Below are 13,192 nucleotides of genomic sequence, written 5' to 3' on the forward strand. Positions count from 1 at the left end.
TCCGTTTAGATGATCTGTCTTCGTGAGAGAGCTTATCATCGAACCTCCTGCAACCGTTCTTTTATTGCACATTTATCAATGTAAAATCATACCTTTGTTATTCTTGCGCACTAGCATACGTTGTAAGGGTTTGAGAAAAGTTTTATATATCATGCCGAAATAGCTACTTATACTATAATTTAAAAATTTAGCGGTGAAGAATCAGTTTAGATGCTCTTTCTTCGTGAGGGAGCCTATCATCAATCCTCCTGCAGTCATTATGTTAGATATCGAAAGAACTGGGTTAGCGGTGAAGGATTCGTTTAGATGCTCTTTCTTCGTGAGGGAGCCTATCTCCAAACCTCCTGTATCCGTTCTTTTATTGTACATTTATACATCTAAAAGCATACTTTTGAGATATTTGCGCACTAGCATACGTTGTAAGGGTTTGAGTAAAGTTTCATATATCATGCGGAAATAGCTATTTATGCAATTACTTAAATAGTTAGCGGTAGAGGTTCCGTTTAGATGCTCTTTCTTTGTGACGGAGCCTATCGTCGACCCTTCTGCAGTCATTATGTTAGATATCGAAAGATCTGGGTTATCGGAGAAGGTTCCGTTTAGATGATCTGTCTTCGTGAGAGAGCTTATCATCGAACTTCCTGCAACCGTTCTTTTATTGCACATTTATCAATGTAAAATCATACGTGCTCAATCATATATGCTCTTTCTTCGTGAGGAAGCCTATCATCGCACCTCCTGCAGACATTATGTTAGATATCGAAAGAACTGGGTTAGCGGTGAAGGATTCGTTTAGATGCTCTTTCTTCGTGAGGGAGCCTGTCTCCAAACCTCCTGTATCCGTTCTTTTATTGTACATTTATACCTAAAAGCATACTTTTGAGATATTTGCGCACTAGCATACGTTGTAAGGGTTTGAGAAAAGTTTCATATATCATGCGGAAATAGCTACTTATGCTATAATTTAAAAATTTAGCGGTGAAGAATCAGTTTAGATGCTCTTTCTTCGTGAGGGAGCCTATCTCCAAACCTCCTGTATCCGTTCTTTTATTGTACATTTATACATCTAAAAGCATACTTTTGAGATATTTGCGCACTAGCATACGTTGTAAGGGTTTGAGAAAAGTTTCATATATCATGCGGAAATAGCTATTTATGCAATAACTTAAATAGTTAGCGGTAAAGGTTTCGTTTAGATGCTCTTTCTACGTGAGAGATCCTATCTCCAAACCTCCTGTATCCTTTCTTTTATTGTACATTTATACATCTAAAAGCATACCTTTGAGATATTTGCGCACTAGCATACGTTGTAAGGGTTTGAGAAAAGTTTCATATATCATGCGGAAATAGCTATTTATGCAATAACTTAAATAGTTAGCGGTAAAGGTTTCGTTTAGATGCTCTTTCTTCGTGAGGGATCCTATCTCCAAACCTCCTATATCCGTTCTTTTATTGTACATTTATACATCTAAAAGCATACTTTTGAGATATTTGCGCACTAGCATACGTTGTAAGGGTTTGAGAAAAGTTTCATATATCATGCGGAAATAGCTATTTATGCAATAACTTAAATAGTTAGCGGTAAAGGTTTCTTTTAGATGCTCTTTCTTCGTGAGGGATCCTATCTCCAAACCTCCTGTATACGTTCTTTTATTGTACATTTATACATCTAAAAGCATACTTTTGAGATATTTGCGCACTAGCATACGTTGTAAGGGTTTGAGTAAAGTTTCATATATCATGCGGAAATAGCTACTTATGCTATAATTTAAAAATTTAGCGGTGAAGAATCAGTTTAGATGCTCTTTCTTCGTGAGGGATCCTACCTCCAAACCTCCTGTATCCGTTCTTTTATTTTACATTTATACATCTAAAAGCATACTTTTGAGATATTTGCGCACTAGCATACGTTGTAAGGGTTTGAGAAAAGTTTCATATATCATGCGGAAATAGCTATTTATGCAATAATTTAAAAATTTAACGGTGATGAATCAGTTCACATGCTCTTTCTTCGTGAGGAAGCCTATCATCGCACCTCCTGCAGACATTATGTTAGATATCGAAAGAACTAGGTTAGCGGTGAAGGATTCGTTTAGATGCTCTTTCTTCGTGAGGGAGCCTATCTCCAAACCTCCTGTATCCGTTCTTTTATTGTACATTTATACATCTAAAAGCATACTTTTGAGATATTTGCGCACTAGCATACGTTGTAAGGGTTTGAGAAAAGTTTCATATATCATGCGGAAATAGCTATTTATGCAATTACTTAAATAGTTAGCGGTAGAGGTTCCGTTTTGATGCTCTTTCCTTGTGACGGAGCCTATCGTCGAACCTTCTGCAGTCATTATGTTAGATATCGAAAGAACTGGGTTATCGGAGAAGGTTCCGTTTAGATGATCTGTCTTCGTGAGGGATCCTATCTCCAAACCTCCTATATCCGTTCTTTTATTGTACATTTATACATCTAAAAGCATACTTTTGAGATATTTGCGCACTAGCATACGTTGTAAGGGTTTGAGAAAAGTTTCATATATCATGCGGAAATAGCTATTTATGCAATAACTTAAATAGTTAGCGGTAAAGGTTTCTTTTAGATGCTCTTTCTTCGTGAGGGATCCTATCTCCAAACCTCCTGTATACGTTCTTTTATTGTACATTTATACATCTAAAAGCATACTTTTGAGATATTTGCGCACTAGCATACGTTGTAAGGGTTTGAGAAAAGTTTCATATATCATGCGGAAATAGCTAATTATGCTATAATTTAAAAATTTAGCGGTGAAGAATCAGTTTAGATGCTCTTTCTTCGTGAGGGAGCCTATCTCCAAACCTCCTGTATCCGTTCTTTTATTGTACATTTATACATCTAAAAGCATACTTTTGAGATATTTGCGCACTAGCATACGTTGTAAGGGTTTGAGAAAAGTTTCATATATCATGCGGAAATAGCTATTTATGCAATAACTTAAATAGTTAGCGGTAAAGGTTTCGTTTAGATGCTCTTTCTACGTGAGGGATCCTATCTCCAAACCTCCTGTATCCGTTCTTTTATTGTACATTTATACATCTAAAAGCATACTTTTGAGATATTTGCCCACTAGCATACGATGTAAGGGTTTGAGAAAAGTATCATATATCATGCGGAAATAGCTATTTATGCAATAATTTAAAAATTTAACTGTGAAGAATCAGTTCACATGCTCTTTCTTCGTGAGGAAGCCTATCATCGAACCTCCTGCAGACATTATGTTAGATATCGAAAGAACTGGGTTAGCGGTGAAGGATTCGTTTAGATGCTCTTTCTTCGTGAGGGAGCCTATCTCCAAACCTCCTGTATCCGTTCTTTTATTGTACATTTATACCTAAAAGCATACTTTTGAGATATTTGCGCACTAGCATACGTTGTAAGGGTTTGAGAAAAGTTTCATATATCATGCGGAAATAGCTATTTATGCAATTACTTAAATAGTTAGCGGTAGAGGTTCCGTTTTGATGCTCTTTCTTTGTGACAGTGCCTATCGTCGAACCTTCTGCAGTCATTATTTTAGATATCGAAAGAACTGGGTTATCGGAGAAGGTTCCGTTTATATGATCTGTCTTCGTGAGAGAGCTTATCATCGAACCTCCTGCAACCGTTCTTTTATTGCACATTTATCAATGTAAAATCATACCTTTGTTATTCTTGCGCACTAGCATACGTTGTAAGCGTTTGAGAAAAGTTTCATATATCATGCGGAAATAGCTATTTATGCAATAACTTAAATAGTTAGCGGTAAAGGTTTCGTTTAGATGCTCTTTCTACGTGAGAGATCCTATCTCCAAACCTCCTGTATCCTTTCTTTTATTGTACATTTATACATCTAAAAGCATACTTTTGAGATATTTGCGCACTAGCATACGTTGTAAGGGTTTGAGAAAAGTTTCATATATCATGCGGAAATAGCTATTTATGCAATAACTTAAATAGTTAGCGGTAAAGGTTTCGTTTAGATGCTCTTTCTTCGTGAGGGATCCTATCTCCAAACCTCCTCTATCCGTTCTTTTATTGTACATTTATACATCTAAAAGCATACTTTTGAGATATTTGCGCACTAGCATACGTTGTAAGGGTTTGAGAAAAGTTTCATATATCATGCGGAAATAGCTATTTATGCAATAACTTAAATAGTTAGCGGTAAAGGTTTCGTTTAGATGCTCTTTCTACGTGAGGGAGCCTATCTCTAAACCTCCTGTATCCGTTCTTTTATTGTACATTTATACCTAAAAGCATACTTTTGAGATATTTGCGCACTAGCATACGTTGTAAGGGTTTGAGAAAAGTTTCATATATCATGCGGAAATAGCTATTTATGCAATTACTTAAATAGTTAGCGGTAGAGGTTCCGTTTTGATGCTCTTTCTTTGTGACAGTGCCTATCGTCGAACCTTCTGCAGTCATTATTTTAGATATCGAAAGAACTGGGTTATCGGAGAAGGTTCCGTTTATATGATCTGTCTTCGTGAGAGAGCTTATCATCGAACCTCCTGCAACCGTTCTTTTATTGCACATTTATCAATGTAAAATCATACCTTTGTTATTCTTGCGCACTAGCATACGTTGTAAGCGTTTGAGAAAAGTTTCATATATCATGCGGAAATAGCTATTTATGCAATAACTTAAATAGTTAGCGGTAAAGGTTTCGTTTAGATGCTCTTTCTACGTGAGAGATCCTATCTCCAAACCTCCTGTATCCTTTCTTTTATTGTACATTTATACATCTAAAAGCATACTTTTGAGATATTTGCGCACTAGCATACGTTGTAAGGGTTTGAGAAAAGTTTCATATATCATGCGGAAATAGCTATTTATGCAATAACTTAAATAGTTAGCGGTAAAGGTTTCGTTTAGATGCTCTTTCTTCGTGAGGGATCCTATCTCCAAACCTCCTCTATCCGTTCTTTTATTGTACATTTATACATCTAAAAGCATACTTTTGAGATATTTGCGCACTAGCATACGTTGTAAGGGTTTGAGAAAAGTTTCATATATCATGCGGAAATAGCTATTTATGCAATAACTTAAATAGTTAGCGGTAAAGGTTTCGTTTAGATGCTCTTTCTACGTGAGGGAGCCTATCTCTAAACCTCCTGTATCCGTTCTTTTATTGTACATTTATACCTAAAAGCATACTTTTGAGATATTTGCGCACTAGCATACGTTGTAAGGGTTTGAGAAAAGTTTCATATATCATGCGGAAATAGCTATTTATGCAATTACTTAAATAGTTAGCGGTAGAGGTTCCGTTTTGATGCTCTTTCTTTGTGACAGTGCCTATCGTCGAACCTTCAGCAGTCATTATTTTAGATATCGAAAGAACTGGGTTATCGGAGAAGGTTCCGTTTATATGATCTGTCTTCGTGAGAGAGCTTATCATCGAACCTCCTGCAACCGTTCTTTTATTGCACATTTATCAATGTAAAATCATACCTTTGTTATTCTTGCGCACTAGCATACGTTGTAAGGGTTTGAGAAAAGTTTCATATATCATGCGGAAATAGCTATTTATGCAATAACTTAAATAGTTAGCGGTAAAGGTTTCGTTTAGATGCTCTTTCTTCGTGAGGGATCCTATCTCCAAACCTCCTCTATCCGTTCTTTTATTGTACATTTATACATCTAAAAGCATACTTTTGAGATATTTGCGCACTAGCATACGTTGTAAGGGTTTGAGAAAAGTTTCATATATCATGCGGAAATAGCTATTTATGCAATAACTTAAATAGTTAGCGGTAAAGGTTTCGTTTAGATGCTCTTTCTACGTGAGGGAGCCTATCTCTAAACCTCCTGTATCCGTTCTTTTATTGTACATTTATACCTAAAAGCATACTTTTGAGATATTTGCGCACTAGCATACGTTGTAAGGGTTTGAGAAAAGTTTCATATATCATGCGGAAATAGCTATTTATGCAATTACTTAAATAGTTAGCGGTAGAGGTTCCGTTTTGATGCTCTTTCTTTGTGACAGTGCCTATCGTCGAACCTTCTGCAGTCATTATTTTAGATATCGAAAGAACTGGGTTATCGGAGAAGGTTCCGTTTATATGATCTGTCTTCGTGAGAGAGCTTATCATCGAACCTCCTGCAACCGTTCTTTTATTGCACATTTATCAATGTAAAATCATACCTTTGTTATTCTTGCGCACTAGCATACGTTGTAAGCGTTTGAGAAAAGTTTCATATATCATGCGGAAATAGCTATTTATGCAATAACTTAAATAGTTAGCGGTAAAGGTTTCGTTTAGATGCTCTTTCTACGTGAGAGATCCTATCTCCAAACCTCCTGTATCCTTTCTTTTATTGTACATTTATACATCTAAAAGCATACTTTTGAGATATTTGCGCACTAGCATACGTTGTAAGGGTTTGAGAAAAGTTTCATATATCATGCGGAAATAGCTATTTATGCAATAACTTAAATAGTTAGCGGTAAAGGTTTCGTTTAGATGCTCTTTCTTCGTGAGGGATCCTATCTCCAAACCTCCTCTATCCGTTCTTTTATTGTACATTTATACATCTAAAAGCATACTTTTGAGATATTTGCGCACTAGCATACGTTGTAAGGGTTTGAGAAAAGTTTCATATATCATGCGGAAATAGCTATTTATGCAATAACTTAAATAGTTAGCGGTAAAGGTTTCGTTTAGATGCTCTTTCTACGTGAGGGAGCCTATCTCTAAACCTCCTGTATCCGTTCTTTTATTGTACATTTATACCTAAAAGCATACTTTTGAGATATTTGCGCACTAGCATACGTTGTAAGGGTTTGAGAAAAGTTTCATATATCATGCGGAAATAGCTATTTATGCAATTACTTAAATAGTTAGCGGTAGAGGTTCCGTTTTGATGCTCTTTCTTTGTGACAGTGCCTATCGTCGAACCTTCTGCAGTCATTATTTTAGATATCGAAAGAACTGGGTTATCGGAGAAGGTTCCGTTTATATGATCTGTCTTCGTGAGAGAGCTTATCATCGAACCTCCTGCAACCGTTCTTTTATTGCACATTTATCAATGTAAAATCATACCTTTGTTATTCTTGCGCACTAGCATACGTTGTAAGCGTTTGAGAAAAGTTTCATATATCATGCGGAAATAGCTATTTATGCAATAACTTAAATAGTTAGCGGTAAAGGTTTCGTTTAGATGCTCTTTCTACGTGAGAGATCCTATCTCCAAACCTCCTGTATCCTTTCTTTTATTGTACATTTATACATCTAAAAGCATACTTTTGAGATATTTGCGCACTAGCATACGTTGTAAGGGTTTGAGAAAAGTTTCATATATCATGCGGAAATAGCTATTTATGCAATAACTTAAATAGTTAGCGGTAAAGGTTTCGTTTAGATGCTCTTTCTTCGTGAGGGATCCTATCTCCAAACCTCCTCTATCCGTTCTTTTATTGTACATTTATACATCTAAAAGCATACTTTTGAGATATTTGCGCACTAGCATACGTTGTAAGGGTTTGAGAAAAGTTTCATATATCATGCGGAAATAGCTATTTATGCAATAACTTAAATAGTTAGCGGTAAAGGTTTCTTTTAGATGCTCTTTCTTCGTGAGGGATCCTATCTCCAAACCTCCTGTATCCGTTCTTTTATTGTACATTTATACATCTAAAAGCATACTTTTGAGATATTTGCGCACTAGCATACGTTGTAAGGGTTTGAGTAAAGTTTCATATATCATGCGGAAATAGCTACTTATGCTATAATTTAAAAATTTAGCGGTGAAGAATCAGTTTAGATGCTCTTTCTTCGTGAGGGAGCCTATCTCCAAACCTCCTGTATCCGTTCTTTTATTGTACATTTATACATCTAAAAGCATACTTTTGAGATATTTTCGCACTAGCATACGTTGTAAGGGTTTGAGTAAAGTTTCATATATCATGCGGAAATAGCTATTTATGCAATTACTTAAATAGTTAGCGGTAGAGGTTCCGTTTAGATGCTCTTTCTTTGTGACGGAGCCTATCGTCGACCCTTCTGCAGTCATTATGTTAGATATCGAAAGAACTGGGTTATCGGAGAAGGTTCCGTTTAGATGATCTGTCTTCGTGAGAGAGCTTATCATCGAACTTCCTGCAACCGTTCTTTTATTGCACATTTATCAATGTAAAATCATACGTGCTCAATCATATATGCTCTTTCTTCGTGAGGATGCCTATCATCGCACCTCCTGCAGACATTATGTTAGATATCGAAAGAACTGGGTTAGCGGTGAAGGATTCGTTTAGATGCTCTTTCTTCGTGAGGGAGCCTATCTCCAAACCTCCTGTATCCGTTCTTTTATTGTACATTTATACCTAAAAGCATACTTTTGAGATATTTGCGCACTAGCATACGTTGTAAGGGTTTGAGAAAAGTTTCATATATCATGCGGAAATAGCTATTTATGCAATAACTTAAATAGTTAGCGGTAAAGGTTTCTTTTAGATGCTCTTTCTTCGTGAGGGATCCTATCTCCAAACCTCCTGTATACGTTCTTTTATTGTACATTTATACATCTAAAAGCATACTTTTGAGATATTTGCGCACTAGCATACGTTGTAAGGGTTTGAGTAAAGTTTCATATATCATGCGGAAATAGCTACTTATGCTATAATTTAAAAATTTAGCGGTGAAGAATCAGTTTAGATGCTCTTTCTTCGTGAGGGAGCCTATCTCCAAACCTCCTGTATCCGTTCTTTTATTGTACATTTATACATCTAAAAGCATACTTTTGAGATATTTGCGCACTAGCATACGTTGTAAGGGTTTGAGAAAAGTTTCATATATCATGCTGAAATAGCTACTTATACTATAATTTAAAAATTTAGCGGCGAAGAATCAGTTTAGATGCTCTTTCTTCGTGAGGGAGCCTATCGATGAACCTCCTGTATACGTTCTTTATTGTACATTTATACATCTAAAAGCATACTTTTGAGATATTTGCGCACTAGCATACGTTGTAAGGGTTTGATAAAAGTTTCATATATCATGCGGAAATAGCTACTTATGCTATAATTTAAAAATTTAGCGGTGAAGAATCAGTTTAGATGCTCTTTCTTCGTGAGGGATCCTACCTCCAAACCTCCTGTATCCGTTCTTTTATTTTACATTTATACATCTAAAAGCATACTTTTGAGATATTTGCGCACTAGCATACGTTGTAAGGGTTTGAGAAAAGTTTCATATATCATGCGGAAATAGCTATTTATGCAATAATTTAAAAATTTAACGGTGATGAATCAGTTCACATGCTCTTTCTTCGTGAGGAAGCCTATCATCGCACCTCCTGCAGACATTATGTTAGATATCGAAAGAACTAGGTTAGCGGTGAAGGATTCGTTTAGATGCTCTTTCTTCGTGAGGGAGCCTATCTCCAACCCTCCTGTATCCGTTCTTTTATTGTACATTTATACATCTAAAAGCATACTTTTGAGATATTTGCGCACTAGCATACGTTGTAAGGGTTTGAGAAAAGTTTCATATATCATGCGGAAATAGCTATTTATGCAATAATTTAAAAATTTAACGGTGATGAATCAGTTCACATGCTCTTTCTTCGTGAGGAAGCCTATCATCGCACCTCCTGCAGACATTATGTTAGATATCGAAAGAACTAGGTTAGCGGTGAAGGATTCGTTTAGATGCTCTTTCTTCGTGAGGGAGCCTATCTCCAACCCTCCTGTATCCGTTCTTTTATTGTACATTTATACATCTAAAAGCATACTTTTGAGATATTTGCGCACTAGCATACGTTGTAAGGGTTTGAGAAAAGTTTCATATATCATGCGGAAATAGCTATTTATGCAATTACTTAAATAGTTAGCGGTAGAGGTTCCGTTTTGATGCTCTTTCTACGTGAGGGATCCTATCTCCAAACCTCCTGTATCCGTTCTTTTATTGTACATTTATACATCTAAAAGCATACTTTTGAGATATTTGCGCACTAGCATACGTTGTAAGGGTTTGATAAAAGTTTCATATATCATGCGGAAATAGCTACTTATGCTATAATTTAAAAATTTAGCGGTGAAGAATCAGTTTAGATGCTCTTTCTTCGTGAGGGATCCTATCTCCAAACCTCCTGTATCCGTTCCTTTATTTTACATTTATACATCTAAAAGCATACTTTTGAGATATTTGCGCACTAGCATACGTTGTAAGGGTTTGAGAAAAGTTTCATATATCATGCGGAAATAGCTATTTATGCAATAATTTAAAAATTTAACGGTGATGAATCAGTTCACATGCTCTTTCTTCGTGAGAGAGCTTATCATCGAACCTCCTGCAACCGTTGTTTTATTGCACATTTATCAATGTAAAATCATACCTTTGTTATTCTTGCGCACTAGCATACGTTGTAAGGGTTTGAGAAAAGTTTCATATATCATGCGGAAATAGCTATTTATGCAATAACTTAAATAGTTAGCTGTAGAGGTTCCGTTTAGATGATCTGTCTTCGTGAGAGAGCTTATCATCGAACCTCCTGCAACCGTTCTTTTATTGCACATTTATCAATGTAAAATCATACGTGCTCAATCATATATGCTCTTTCTTCGTGAGGAAGCCTATCATCGCACCTCCTGCAGACATTATGTTAGATATCGAAAGAACTGGGTTAGCGGTGAAGGATTCGTTTAGATGCTCTTTCTTCGTGAGGGAGCCTATCTCCAAACCTCCTGTATCTGTTCTTTTATTGTACATTTATACCTAAAAGCATACTTTTGAGATATTTGCGCACTAGCATACGTTGTAAGGGTTTGAGAAAAGTTTCATATATCATGCGGAAATAGCTATTTATGCAATTACTTAAATAGTTAGCGGTAGAGGTTCCGTTTTGCTGCTCTTTCTTTGTGACGGTGCCTATCGTCGAACCTTCTGCAGTCATTATTTTAGATATCGAAAGAACTGGGTTATCGGAGAAGGTTCCGTTTATATGATCTGTCTTCGTGAGAGAGCTTATCATCGAACCTCCTGCAACCGTTCTTTTATTGCACATTTATCAATGTAAAATCATACCTTTGTTATTCTTGCGCACTAGCATACGTTGTAAGCGTTTGAGAAAAGTTTCATATATCATGCGGAAATAGCTATTTATGCAATAACTTAAATAGTTAGCGGTAAAGGTTTCGTTTAGATGCTCTTTCTACGTGAGAGATCCTATCTCCAATCCTCCTGTATCCTTTCTTTTATTGTACATTTATACATCTAAAAGCATACTTTTGAGATATTTGCGCACTAGCATACGTTGTAAGGGTTTGAGAAAAGTTTCATATATCATGCGGAAATAGCTATTTATGCAATAACTTAAATAGTTAGCGGTAGAGGTTCCGTTTAGATGCTCTTTCTTTGTGACGGAGCCTATCGTCGAACCTTCTGCAGTCATTATTTTAGATATCGAAAGAACTGGGTTATCGGAGAAGGTTCCGTTTATATGATCTGTCTTCGTGAGAAAGCTTATCATCGAACCTCCTGCAACCGTTCTTTTATTGCACATTTATCAATGTAAAATCATACCTTTGTTATTCTTGCGCACTAGCATACGTTGTAAGGGTTTGAGAAAAGTTTCATATATCATGCGGAAATAGCTACTTATACTATAATTTAAAAATTTAGCGGTGAAGAATCAGTTTAGATGCTCTTTCTTCGTGAGGGAGCCTATCATCAAACCTCCTGCAGTCATTATGTTAGATATCGAAAGAACTGGGTTCGCGGTGAAGGATTCGTTTAGATGCTCTTTCTTCGTGAGGGAGCCTATCGATGAACCTCCTGCAACCTTTCTATTATTGCACATTTATCCATGTGAGAGAATACCGTTGCGATTTTTGCTAGTACTGGCATCATTATAAGGGTTTAGAGAAAAGCTTTATATATTATGCGTTAATAGCTATTTATGCAAGAACTTAAATAGTTAACGGTGAAGAATCAGTTCACATGCCCTTTCTTCGTGAGGGAGCCTATCGTCAAACCTCCTGCAGTCATTATGTTAGATATCGAAAGAACTGGGTTAGCGGTGAAGGATTCGTTTAGATGCTCTTTCTTCGTGAGGGAGCCTATCTCCAAACCTCCTGTATCCGTTATTTTATTCTACATTTATACATCTAAAAGCATACTTTTGAGATATTTGCGCACTAACATACGTTGTAAGGGTTTGAGAAAAGTTTCATATATCATGCGGAAATAGCTATTTATGCAATTACTTAAATAGTTAGAGGTAGAGGTTCCGTTTAGATGCTCTTTCTTTGTGACGGAGCCTATCGTCGAACATTCTGCAGTCATTATGTTAGATATCGAAAGAACTGGGTTATCGGAGAAGGTTCCGTTTAGATGATCTGTCTTCGTGAGAGAGCTTATCATCGAACCTCCTGCAACCGTTCTTTTATTGCACATTTATCAATGTAAAATCATACCTTTGTTATTCTTGCGCACTAGCATACGTTGTAAGGGTTTGAGAAAAGTTTCATATATCCTGCGGAAATAGCTATTTATGCAATTACTTAAATAGTTAGCGGTAGAGGTTCCGTTTTGATGCTCTTTCTTTGTGACGGTGCCTATCGTCGAACCTTCTGCAGTCATTATTTTAGATATCGAAAGAACTGGGTTATCGGAGAAGGTTCCGTTTATATGTTCTGTCTTCGTGAGAGAGCTTATCATCGAACCTCCTGCAACCGTTCTTTTATTGCACATTTATCAATGTAAAATCATACCTTTGTGATTCTTGCGCACTCGCATACGTTGTAAGGGTTTGAGAAAAGTTTCATATATCATGCGGAAATAGCTATTTATGCAATAACTTAAATAGTTAGCGGTAAAGGTTCCGTTTAGATGCTCTTTCTTCGTGAGGGATCCTATCTCCAAACCTCCTGTATCCGTTCTTTTATTGTACATTTATACATCTAAAAGCATACTTTTGAGATATTTGCGCACTAGCATACGTTGTAAGGGTTTGAGAAAAGTTTCATATATCATGCGGAAATAGCTACTTATGCTATAATTTAAAAATTTAGCGGTGAAGAATCAGTTTAGATGCTCTTTCTTCGTGAGGGATCCTATCTCCAAACCTCCTGTATCCGTTCCTTTATTTTACATTTATACATCTAAAAGCATACTTTTGAGATATTTGCGCACTAGCATACGTTGTAAGGGTTTGAGAAAAGTTTCATATATC

Source organism: Nasonia vitripennis (assembly GCF_009193385.2).
Source record: "Nasonia vitripennis strain AsymCx chromosome 5 unlocalized genomic scaffold, Nvit_psr_1.1 chr5_random0002, whole genome shotgun sequence".
NCBI lineage: Eukaryota > Metazoa > Arthropoda > Insecta > Hymenoptera > Pteromalidae > Nasonia > Nasonia vitripennis.